At 32.7% G+C, this 14,092-nt stretch overlaps 1 long non-coding RNA gene across 1 annotated transcript; it reads right to left on the reverse strand.

Annotated features, from left to right (window-relative positions):
• Nucleotides 1-4,294: 4,294 nt before the first annotated feature.
• Nucleotides 4,295-8,393, reverse strand: LOC107864140. The gene is made up of 3 exons (XR_001672577.2): nucleotides 7,979-8,393; nucleotides 6,289-6,349; nucleotides 4,295-4,556 (listed from the first exon to the last, which is right to left on the reverse strand). It is a non-coding gene; the product is annotated as an uncharacterized LOC107864140 (long non-coding RNA).
• Nucleotides 8,394-14,092: the final 5,699 nt, after the last annotated feature.

The following is a 14,092-nucleotide window of genomic DNA, read 5'->3' on the forward strand; positions in this document are numbered from 1 at the left end:
CTTCTTTGTAACCTTCTTTATTTTTATATATTCTTTGAGCAAACCAGAAATATCGGCTATATATGCCAAAATATTACAAATAGTAGGATAATAAGCACCAGAAAATTCAACCGTAGCTATATAAATTTTTTCCAAAAACTTAATAAGATCATTAATTACAGCCCAGATAAATCATGTAGCAAGTAGTGGGCAGAATCAACAAACGAACCACAATGTTGGTTAAAAGATAGTGTAAAAGGAACCCTATATTTATAACACAAGTTTTTAAAAAATCATACGTAACATTCCATCTAGTATTACATTCTTCAGGCATCAATATCGGTGCAAGTCCATTTTGTTCGCACTTATGTTTAAAGTCTTAAATTCTTTTTCTACGATTATTTCCTTGAATAAAACCAACGGCAAGCCGAATTTTTTCAATATATAGTTCAAAAAACTCAAGACCATCTTTTACAATTAAATTATATATATGACAAGCACATTTAACATGAAAAATTTCGGGTAACAGCAGAGATAGGTTAGATTTTAACTTTGTTATAGCAGTCTTGTTGTTATAAGCATTATCAAAAGCAATATATAAGATTTTATTTTCAATACCGTAAAATTCTGTAACTTTAGCAATCGAATAAACAATAAATTCTCCAGTATGTTTACGATCTTCATCATATAAAAAAACAAGAATACGTTTTTGCATAACAAAATTACTATCTATCCAGTGACAAGTAATGGTTAAATAATCATTTTTATTTACAGCACGACCAAGATGAGAAGTCAGGGACATTCTACATTAAATATTTTTTAACAATATTGATAAATAAAAATAATATTGTGAATGAAGTATAAAAATATCGGCGCTACAAGTAGTTCTAGGAATACCATTAAACATAGAATTATAAATTGCTTGAATATAATGAATAAAGACATCAGAAGAATGAAAACTAAAAGGCAAACAACCCACAACTATCATTTTAGCTATTTCTTCCCGGTCCCTCAATTTATTATACTTCTTCATTACGTGATCGGTTGCTGGGTCCATTCTAATTTGCGTTGGCCCACTAACATCCGCACCATCTTGTGCAATGTTTAACTCTCTTTCGTGATTATCACTTATAAGTCTCATTAACGTACCCGTACCTCTTGCTTGCCTCCTCTTTTATGCTTATATATTTATTGACAAATATTGCATTGCACCTCAATATCTGATATACTTAAAAAAAATTGCCATGCAATACTAGTTGATTTACGAGCTCTTGGGGCACGCAGAGGACGGGGAGGGAGATTAACCGATTAAGATCTAACGTTAGCATTTCCTACTGCGAGTGTCTCACCAATATTTTCATTATTTTCATCTAAATTAACCGCATCTACTTTATTTTCTTCTTCTATACCGTAATTCTTTTAGCTTCTACATAATCCATATCGTGGGCACCTACACCTATTTTTTCCTCAAAAGGTTGACTAAGTAGTATTGGAGGCGGAGGCACATGGGTATATCTACTCCTTGAAGTACCTCTACCGCTAGTAATTTGCTTTTTACTACCACTACCACTACCACTGTCGGGACAAAAACTTTTAACACCTTTAGTGGCAAGGTTTCTTAATTTATCCATAATATAAATTAAACTAAAAAAATTCAAAATACACAAATAGAATAAAATTAAATATCCAACAATTAATACACAAATTAAAAATTAAACGTAAGAGATGGAACGACAATACCAAATTTTAGAAGTATCCGAAGGTTGCGACTTTAGAAACTTTCACTCGTACTTTGTAATCGCAAAATTAAAAAATTAAAGTGAGCACTTTAGGAAATTAAATATATAGAATATTTGAGAATTGAGAATTGAGATTTGAGAGAGAATGAGATTTGAGAGAATGAAAAATTGTGTGAAAAATGATTTGAAAGTGTAGGGTATTTATAGGAATGTTTTTGAGGTTAAAAAGTAATTTCAAATGATTTTTTTTTTTTTAATTAAAATGGCCAAAGTAGCCGTTTGGACCCAAAAGCAGCTATACAGTCGTTGGGTCAACGGCTACTTTGGGCCCAACGGATCAATTTGTTAATTTAAAAGAAAAAAAAATTAAATTGGGCCAGCTTCGAGCCGATTAACTGCGCAGGCCTGGACTGGGATTGGTCCGGACCGGATTAACCGAGCCCAAAATCAAAAATAAACCGGCCCGGTACCCTACAGTCCGTGGACAGATCGAGCCGGGTTGATTAGGTGGGCCGGGTCAGCCGGGTCAATCCGACCCGTTTGACACCCTTAATTTCATATATTATTCTTTGATAACTATTCAAACACGTCATTCATTTCTCTTTACTTGTTCGTTATCCCCAAAAAAAAAAATCTTTGTATTTATTACTTTTATCAAATCAAAATAAATTTATTATTCTTTTTTAATATAATCATTATCATTAAATATCTACGTAAATAATAATAACCAAATTTAAAACTTAAATTTTTTTTACCAAATTATTAATATATAGAAAGCAACAAGTCAGATCATATAAGGCGGAATAGTGGGAGAAATAAATCTTCACCACCAAAAGAAAGTCTAGGGGTTGACAAGGTTGCCCTTATTTATTTCTTTTTAATTAGAGAAATTTAAAGCTTTGTGATTTTACATGATTAATAGTTTTTCTAAAACAAAAAGTACTACTTCCCCTATCTCAAAATATCTTTAATGTTTATGAGTGTTTTTAAAATTGTTTTATCCCTATTTATGGCTTAAAATATTATATCTCTTCATTAAATGTTTACACTATTGAGATTTTTGTAGCCTTCAAGAACAATTACGGCTAAGGATAAAATAGAATAAATAAATAACTTTATCTTGAAATTTTAAAATAACAAATAATTTGTAAACTTTATCTTTTAAAATCATGACATATAATTTGAGTTAGAAGAAATAGTAAGTGCTTTTAGTACAATCAATTTTATTATTTTGCGGGAAATGGTTTCAGTTTCTTTTCACATATCAAATACAAATTGCTTGTTAAAGGAGGTTATAGATATCTCGTCACTGCGGATTCAAGTAATTGTTGGATGTATTGACGATAAAGAAATTGTTCATGTTGAATAGATAAAAAATCATGATTGAAAATATTTGAGATAGACATATTTATGAAGAAGCTTTACTGAAATTTTTGAAAAATTTCTGAATTAGACAAATTTAGAGGATTGAAGGATTAAAAATATAAATGTGTAAGGCAAGGACTAGTGTGAAACTTTAAATTGACCAATGACTCATCATTCAGGGATGAATGTTTTCAAGGATTGAATAATGTTAGACTCTAAGTTTGAAGTTTTAAATTTGACAAAAATCGGCTTAAAATATTGAAACCAAACCAATCCAGGAGTGTGAAGACCATTCGATGGTAGCTTATGGTCCCATCTTTTTTGGATTCCTGCACAAAACAAAAACTTTAGTGGATGCCTTTTTTTTGTGATGGAAAATTGACAGGTTAAAAAATAAAATCTAAGGGGGTAAAATGATTTTTTTTTTCGAAAGACAAGTTAATGGGAGAAGTCATGATTTAGATTAACTCTTTTTCTTTTTCAAGACCTTGTCAATTTCAGTTTTGTAATTTTGCAGCAAAGAGTGCTCGACATAAAACAAAGAAATTAATGTACTGCATTTTCTATTAAGAGGTCGTTCGGTATGCTGGACAAGCATAAATAAATTTGAGATGGAAAAGTTAGTACTATTTTATTTTTGGCATAATCATAAATATATCTTCAATTTAGTTTATTTATATCTTTAACTTTGTGTGTGCATGAGTAAACACTAAACTTGTACAAAATTGAACAAGTGAACATATGCATTCTACGTGGTGTCTTACGTGGTAATTCTCACTACAAAAAACAAGTCAAATTGCAGAGGTTAATTTTACATTTTGAACCCCCACAAATTTCGATTCCGGGGGTTCCCAAAATCCCCACAATACGAGCCGTCACAATCAATTTACGGCAATTTTTTTTGACCGCCATAATTAATTTACAGTGGTTATTTTGCGGCGATTGACTCCCGTAACTCTAAATTTAATCTTTTTTATAATAAATTTTTATTTACAAATTGCGGGGATTTAAAACCTCCGCAATTTTTTTTAATTTAGTGGAGTCCATCAATTTCAATTACTAATTATAGATTCTATTTTTAGCTCAAATTTAATTGTTTGTTTAGACATAATCTACAATCCAATATTTGTTCAATTCATATATCATTAACACAACATGACTAACTAAACATTGTAATTGTCAAGCATGTCAAAAATACATTGAATATTAAACTTCAAAAATTAAATATTCAACATTAACATCTTCAAACTCCGAATTTTCAACATTAACTAGTATCATCAAACTCCAAAATCAAATTTAAACATAAAACCTTCAATATTCTAAGATTCACTCCAACCACAAAATTGCATCCAAGACATAATTGAATATCCAAGACAATTTGCAACGAAACCAATGGCTATCATTAGGATCACTATCATCACATGGTCTCCTTACATCCATGGGCAAAATGGGTCCACTAGCCACATCACTTGGCTACATAAAAAAGAGACAAGTAAACAACAAGCATTTAAATAAGAAAAGAGACCCAAGCCACTAATTTGATGCTAATATATTAAAGCACCATGTATGCATGCTTTCATGCAGAGAATTAGAAAACAGTACTCAGAAATTAATAAAGCAGAAATCGAATGGACCGATCGATCGATTTCATTTCTTGCTGGCCTTTTTCACCACCTTCTTGTTAGAATTTTGATACAGATACAACATTAACAGTGAAGAGTAGTTGCTTCAAACAACATGTTACGTGAACTTAGGGTCTCAAGATCTAAATGATAGTCAATATATAAGTGATGAAAGGTTTTGGCATCACCAAGACATGATGAAATCTAGTATCTTCCTACTTTTTCATCTATTGTCTTTCTACTCTAATATAAACAAGATTTCTGCTACAACAGATGCAATTACTACAAATCACTACATTATAGATGGTGAAACTGTTGTTTCGTCTAGTGGAACCTTTGAGTTGGGATTTTTCAGCCCCAGTGGTTCCACAAAATGATATATTGGGATATGGTACACACAAATTCTTTTTCATATGCAAACAGTTGTATGGGTTGCTAATAGAGAAAACCCACTAACAAATACATCTTCTGTTGTTTTCAAGATCATCAAACCAGGGGTACTTATTCTCTATAGTGACAAGAATGATATTATATGGTCCACTAACACCTTGAGATCAGTCCAAAATCCAATAACAGTTCTTTTAGATTCTGGTAATCTAGTTATAAAAGATGCTCTTGGTGGCAAACCAGAAAATTTTCTCTGGCAGAGCTTCAGTTTTCCAACTGATACACGCCTACCTGGTATGAAGCTTGGCAAGAATTTTAAAACTGGCCATGAGACTTATCTTTCAGCATGGAAGAACGATATGCAAACTTTGGAATGTTCTCAAAGCTACTCATAAAACTTTGAAAGGACCAACTAGTTCCAACATTTTACAAACACCAGCAAGTGAGTTGACAGTAGCATAAAACTCCTCAAAGCTACTCATAAAACTTGAAGAAGTATTAGCATCTGATATTTCCTTTGAAGCAGTTTCAACATCAGCAACAATAATCTCTTTAGCTTTGCTTTTCTCTTCAGCCTTATTCATCATTTTTTCACTTCTATTTTCTACTGCTATTGATTCATTTTGTTGATTTTCTACACTATTTTCTACAATAGTTTCGTATTCTTACTGCTTCCAAACTAACGCAAACATTATGTTCTCTAATTTCCTAGCCTAATTCAGGTTCCAAATGAGTTGAGGGAATATCAACTCAAGCTCAAACTCTAAAAGAATATTTCAAATCTGAAGACGAATAAGTAGACAGACCAAGACATTCTTGGTAATATTTTGTTACCACCTACTCTGATAGTAAGCACAATGTTAGATTAAATTTCTGATGACAAAAGCACATACTGAAATAAGAGATGTATACTATTGACTTCGATATTAATGACTATCATTAACAAGACACGATATCTCTAATTTTGATTAGCAGATTCAACTAATAATTTCAATCAAAGTAATTCTAAACTAAAAGCACAAAATATCACCAATAATCACCTGCTATGCACAATTATCACTTTTTTGTTTATTATTTGCTACTTCAACTACTACACTCAAATTTTAGCAAAGTAAGAACAACAGCAATCACTCACTTCAAAGATAAGTAAGAATCAGTGATATGTACAACAAGAACTTCAATGACTAGCCTATTACCTCCTCTTCAATCGAGCTGGCTTGAGAAGAATATTTTGTTTGACCTGAGCTCCTTTGACAACTGGAATTGAAATAGGATTAAACAATTGAAGTTAAATTTAAAACTGCATCAATGAACCATTTTTTTCACAGACCTTTATACGATTGAAATAAATTATAGTTTTCAACAACAAATATGGCATACAAATGACCCCTCTTAGTGAGACAAAATATGATGAGCACATTTGCTGGTGAGAAACATAAGTCCTGTAGGAAAAACTATATGCTACTCCCTTCTGCCATACTAAGAAAATTCTTATAGTCCATGATAGGTTCATGAGATAGGATAATAGCATTTGCAGTAGGACAGGCTGCAAGATATAATATGTTTTAGACAATCAATAGGAAACCTCTAATTAACTCACCTGACACGAGCGGGATTATGTTAGAAGATATCAAGGGTGAAATTGAGCTTAAAGATGTGTATTTTAGTTATCCAGCCAGGCAAGATGTGCAAATATTTAGTGGATTCTTACTTGTTATTCTAGTGGTAAAACTGTAGCTTTGGTTGGGCAAAGTGGCAGTGGGAAGTCCACTGTAATAAGTTTGCTGGAGAGATTCAATGATCCTGAAGTTGGAGAAGTACTCATAGACGGTGTCAATCTGAAGAAATATAAACTCAAATGGCTAAGACAACAGATGGGATTAGTAAGCCAAAAGCCTATCCTGTTTACGACTACCACCAAGGAAAATATCAGTTATGGAAAAGAAAATGCTATTGACGAGGAGAGTAGCATAGCTATTGAGCTTTCTAATGCTGCTAATTTCATCGGTAAACTACCCCAGGTAATTGATCTTTTCCCTTAATATCTTTGTCAGCACTTTCTATAAGCTGATAATAAGCTAAGGACTAACTCAAATTCTTTATACCGACGTTCATCCTTTTCATATCTCTGGGATATATAGGGGCTAGACACTACGGTAGGTGAGAATGGAACAAAACTATCTGGTGGTCAAAAGCAAAGACTGACAACAGCAAGGGATATTCTAAATAACCCAAAAAATACTTCTCCCCGATGAAGCTACAAGTTCACTGGATGCTGAACCAGAGAGAATTGTACAAGAAGCACTAGATGTCACTAGGAGAACCAAATTGCTTGTTGTTGTTGTGCATGTTTCATGTAATATTGAAACATGTACTCTCTTACAAAAGTTAAATAATAATTTCTAAATTAACCATGATCAAATGCATTCTCCCAATTTTTTTCCCAGCAATCAAAATGCAGCTAATGGTGCATCATCTACTAGTCTGATAATAAGTTTACATGACATGTATACTAGCTCAAAAAAAGAGAACTACATAAGATAGAAAACAATAAAGAAAAAAATACAGATTATCAAACAGAAACGGATAGCTAAAAATTATATACCATGACAGGTTCACCGATGATGAGTAATAACTAATATCTATCAATTATGTCAAAACCCAAACAACTAATTCCATAGGACAAAAGAGGAGAAATACTCAAACCTTGCACAGAGGATACAACCCTACAAAATTCTCCTAAAACAAATGCACTACTCATCTAATCAATAATCTTTCGACACGGCATTACTTACAACTAGCTTTACTGATTGAAATATCAAACTAGACTCAGACCACTTTCACATATATAAAAGCACACAAAAGAAATCAAAGGTAGTGAACAACCTCGGAGTCCAACTCAATTGCAACACCTAGTGCAATGGCTAGCCGAAGTAGCAAAGGCCCACCGACCGGAGACAATTTTGGGGAAAATAAGAGAGAGGGTCAATTTGGGAAAATGAGAGAGGGTGATTTGGGGGAAAATGAGAGTTGTAAATTAAAAGAGAGGGAAAATATTTTGGCCAAGAGGGAAAATGTTTGGAAAATTAAAAAAAAAAAAAGGGAAAATATTGTTTTGATGGCATAAAAGCTATTTTTTCAATTGATAGCCGAGGTTTTAAAACTCCTGCAATTGATAGCGGGGTTAAACCCCCGCAAATTTATAAATTTTAGCGATAGACTTTTAACCCCCGCATTTCATATAATTTTATGGAGGTTAAAATAACCCCCGCAATTTTGCTCATTTTTTGTAGTGTTCGGTCCTACTTGTATCATTCCATCTAGAACGCATGTCTCTATTTATAAAAATATTATGGACATGCAAATTTGAAAGGAATAAATGTCAGTTGTGGTCAACTTAAAGGACATGCTTATGTATTATGTCAAAATTTCTTGTAAGGTGGAGTATTGTCACGATCCTAAAGTTGAGATCATGATAGAATCTACTTCTGACTAGCCTAAGTAGGTAAGCCAAAACTTACAATATAGAAAACAGTCAAAAAGTTTGGAAGAAAACCCAATATGTGAGACTCCTAAAATGGAGCCAAGTCAAATATGTAAATAACATAAAAATTTGACAAAATACAACAAATACCAAATTATAGTGTCATAAGTAAATAACATCTATAACAAGGTCTGAAATTGAATATACAATAATTCATCTTCGAATGAAAGTAAAGACACGATAAAGCTAAGAGGAAGTCTGAAGGCTGCTCAAACTCTAAAGCTCACATATGCATCAAACATCAACCCCGATAGCATGAATCAGCTATCGTGTGTCATACTCAAACAAAAAGCTGCATCGAAAGGGCACAGTAGAAGTGAGTACAATCCACTTGTACTCAATAGGTATCATAGGTCGACTGAGACAATTAAAAATAATACAAAGAAAATATACTATGAGTACATCACCTGTAAATCAAAAAAATTCTAAATAGTAGCTCACACCGTGTACACTAATAGTTCTAAGATATAATGGCAATAAAGAAAATTAAATACACACAAAGGAATACACAACAATATAAATAATGCAATTTAATGCAATAATGATGTGGCGATGATAAAAATAAATCATCAGATGACTTTTCGTACACACCTTCTGAGCCTCCACACTTCAAGGCAGGAGCCATTGAGGGTTTGCGACCCGTATACTTTCATAATATCAATCTCATTTATCAAATCACCTCTCTGGCTAAATTTCATGGATCAAGGATTTTATAAAGTGTCCCATTCACCTCTCCAACTATTATTCATGGATCAAGGATTTTATAAAGTTCCTAATTCACCTCTTCGGGTATTTTTGATGGATCAAGGATCTTATAAAGTGTTTCTTAATGGTGTAAATATCTCATGAAGTATATATAAAAAATGAGGATAGAATGATCACAACCAATTAGTATGAAGACAATGACCAATCAACATAGTACGTGTGAGCACAAAATCAACTCAACGTGTCAATGATTCATGAACATAAGCACTCCCTAGAGACCACCAAGATAAATAGTCATGTAGGACATCAAAATATCATTTTTAAATTACTATCACGACAAAGGTAATTAACGCTAAAAAAGTCCTTTAATATCTGTTCAATCCCCTGCATGGAGGGGAATCTTAGTAGCTTAGTTGGTTAGTTAACTGAACTTCCATCTTGTTGGTGAGGGTTCGATTCCCCACATTGTAATCCCCTCCACCATTCCCCTTCCCCTACCCGCAATTTAAAAGAAAAAATCCCCTGCATGGACATCACAACAATAAATATGGAATTTAATACACAAATAATCTTATGATGTCATATAATCCCCCACACAGGCAACACACAATAAATATTATCCTTAAGTCAACAACAATATGCAAATACGCCACCACATGGGTACACGATAATAATAATGATATCAAAATATAAATCTTATGAATAATTATCCAATTGATAACATGCTTTACATATTTGTTTACTACTCATTTCAGTCTTAAAAAAGTTATGCTGTAACTTATATCGCAAAGTCAAAAATCCAAGCCTAAGACTTCAACACAAAGCTTTTGCTTCACAAACAATCTCGGTACTATATAAAAATATCAAACAAAAAATTCAAAAATTCCCAAGTTAAGATGCATCTAACCTTATCTTACTTATATTTCTTCTATCGTTTTATGCTTATACTTCTCAACGAAGGTGCTACATTAGAAATGCTTTCAATAGGTGTAAAAGTTGAATCATCTTTATTCATTATCTTGAAGCTATGCAAGAAAGGTGCTTTAGGCCACAGGAAATATTGTGTGGCAACAAATTGTTGAGTGATAAGACTTTTATTTAATGTACTGATCCACTCCAATGCTCGAGGATTAATTGGACATCATCTATCCTTATTTGTCTTTATTTTACTGATCAGAGACAAAGATATATTTTTAGTTTTTGGATATTATATTAGATATTCTTACACTGTTACTCTAGATCTTTAGGATTTTTTTTGGGTTTTTTCTTTACTTATGTTTGAGGGTCTGACTTTATTCTAGAAGTCTTGCTTTGGTGTGTATTTATTGTATATTTTATTTCTCCTTTATTAGTTTGGGTTAGTAATTTACTTATCAAGATTAAGTTGTGATAAATGTCATCATAACCCTTTTTGGGGTCATGACAAATTGGTAATAGAGTATTTACTGATCTCGTAAGTGTAAGATCAAGATGTTTAGAAAAGTCTCACAAATTGGTATGTAGACGTCCATATCTATCATTGGGGGGTACAAGATGTCTTTAGGAAAAAAAAACTTATTTATTTTGATTCCTAAGTCATGCTGGTTGTTCTCACCCAATGTTTTAAGTTATGTTCCACTCTTTTCAGCACATATGGTAAGGGCTAGATCTTGTGAGAATGGGGATGCTGAGCCAACATTTAAGAATGAATCCCAGACTAGAGGGTGATATAAGGGTCTTGAATGGCCTAGAGGTAAAGTATGGGAATGAAGAGCTGCCCCTGTCAGAGGTAGTGCTAGGAGGACCTCTCCTAAACTTGAGGTTGAACATGCAGGGGATATAGGGCCAGCTCAGGTTCCATAGGGTTCAGTTTCTACCCTAGTTTTAGAGGGCCTGTTGATTCGATTATCAACTCATTTGGATAATGATCCCTTGAGGCATTCCTCCAGTTTTAAGTATGGTACACTGTCAGTGCAGACATCTACTTATGGCATTCCTTCAACTTTGAGTATGGTTCTGCTATCTGTACAAACATATGCATATGGTATTCCTCAGGATTTGAGTGTTTTTCCACCTTGTGTGTTAATATTTGATAATGGTGTCCTAGTTTAGAGGTACAACCTTAATCTATGGTACCTCCACGTGTTGATTCTCAGCCTTTCAGACTTACTCTTTCTCTAGTTACTTCGGGTGTAGTTATGTCTTTTGATGATCAGAAGAGGTTTTAGAAGTTTATTCAGTTGGGTCCACCCAAGATTAGTGGTGCTATTGGCGAGGATGCCTATGATTTTTTGGTTAATTTCTAGGAGAATCTGCATAATCTTGGATCTCTTGAGTCTCATGGAGTTGTTTATACTACCTATCATTTGATAGATATGGCTATGGATTAGTGCATGTCATTTGCTAGTCGCAGACCTTTAGGTTTGCCTGCTATGTCTTAGAATTAGTTTTTCGAGGTCTTCTTGGAGAGGTTTTGTAACACCCTGCATTTTTGGGCTAGAGTTTGAGCAGTCGTTTCGACGTATATAGACCCAAACCCAATAGTTTCTACTTAGAAATGCGTGTGAATAATGGTTTTTTAGTGTGGGAAAATCTTCGAAGATGGATTAAAGTCTTAAATATGACCTAGCTCAAAGTTAAGTTGAGCACTTTACTATCCATTGAATTTTGGTATACAATTTTTCTTAGGTCAAATTCCAATGAACATTACTCCTTGAATATAATGATTTATGTGTCCCATAATATATAAAATTAAAGCTCTTCTAGTCCCTTTTCCGATGCAACTGATTGTTTATCAATATGAGTTCAGAGTCAAAAGTAATGAGTGTTTTAGTAAGAAATTGTCCAGGGTCCATGTTAGGACCGCGCTGCAGAGGGATCGTAAAAAGTCACTAGAATGGTTTTCCATGGCCTTGCACCGCAAAGCCTCTCCTGGGCACCAAAAAGTATTCCGTTTTGAGTTATTTAAGGGCAAAGGGATCTTTTCACCCTCCCAAACCATTTCTAATCCTTTATGGATGAAATTAAGGTTTTAAACACGTTATATTAATTCTCAAAATCCCCAAATCATCTTTCCTTAATCAAGAGAAGAGAAACCACCTAGGGTTGAGGATTTTAAGCTCCAAGGGTCAAATTACTCTATGTTTTCGTCGTTATCAAGGTATATGGGGATATCCTAAATCTCATGGGTATAATTTTATCATTTTAACAAGTTTTAAAGATATATAATTATGTTCATGAACCCATATTGCTAAAAGTATGTGTTTATTGTGAGGTTTTTCCATAAACTTGAATTTTTTTCATATATATGTATGTTATAAGTTTTAAGAATTTATGTGAGAGCATGATTTATGGAATTCCCTCTCTTGTTATGAAATCCATTTCCTTAACATGTTGTGGTTGTTTATATTAATGGTTAAAAGCTTAAGTCATATTTTTTTCTATCAATTGGTGAAATTGCATGGTTACATAATTAAATGAGAGGGTGTTCTCTTGTTTCATGAATGACCCTTGTGTCAAACATAAGAATTTTATGTGATTAATGAAAGAGATGGCCATCCCATGTTAAATTCTTGAAAGAAATGGGTTTTGCATAAGCTTCATTTGATAATTGTTATAGGAACTCCCTCATGTAGTGTTTAAATCTTTTGGGTGATTATTAATGAGTTTTTGAATAAAAGGATATGATTATGACATGATATGAAATAGCTTGCAAGTCTAGGTATGACGATACCTATCACGGGATAACCTTAATATGAATGAGATAACGTTTAAAATCATGAAGCATGTTTTAAAGAACTAAAATTGGGCTTAAAGAGAGTGAAATGGTCACCCGAAGAAGGCATGAGTTTAGATAATGCATTTTCCAAAATTGTGTTTTACCGATACTGGTTTATTATGTCCTGAATTATGGATTGTATGCTGGCAACGGTCCTGTGGCATATTATGTATGACATACCCCAGTTCTTGCGGCAAACTCGAATTAGGGGCTAGGCCGTGGAGTTAAAGGCGGATTCCATATTGCTCGTGGATTGGTACAAATGTAGGGTGATCTATCTAGTTTAGAATTAAAGCAAAGAGTTGAGTTCATGATTTACAAGAATGTTTTGAAGCCTTTGAATTATGCCCATGTGTTTTTATAACCGCACGTACTCGCACGTGTAATGTTTGATTATATAAAATTAATAGTTTTATTTATTGTGAAATTTTTTAATGAAATACGAAAATTTAAATCACTTTTCAAAGATTCTTTACACTTTAATAGAATAATATAAACATAAACATATTATTTTAATATAATAATGTAAACACAAACATATATTTTATTATAAGCACCTATATAAGTAGAATTTTACTGAAGAATACAGGAAAAGACCATTGAATTTGGAACTAAAAAAGTAAAGGAAGTAATTTTAAAAAAAAATAAATTTTTTTTTCCTTTTTGGGCGTGCATGTTTTTGCTTTTTTGGGTATTATTAGTTTTGTAATATATATTAGTGTTTATGTATAATTAGGAGTTTATTTGAGAAATATAGGAAAAGACAATATTAAATCTTCTTAAAATCAAATTTAGTTGATTTAGAATTCTTAAACTAATTGAAAAAGTTTTAGTTGTCATTAATTCTTATGACTTCTAGCAAGGATAGATTTTACCATAAATATATTTAATTAATTTTGAACTCTTAAATATTAGGAAAAAATAGTGAAAAGACGATTTTGTCTAAAGTAAAGACTTTTAATGAAGGGAAAAAAGTTCAAACGACATTTCTAGG

The sequence above is a fragment of the Capsicum annuum genome, chromosome 3 (assembly GCF_002878395.1).
Source record: "Capsicum annuum cultivar UCD-10X-F1 chromosome 3, UCD10Xv1.1, whole genome shotgun sequence".
NCBI classification, from domain to species: domain Eukaryota; kingdom Viridiplantae; phylum Streptophyta; class Magnoliopsida; order Solanales; family Solanaceae; genus Capsicum; species Capsicum annuum.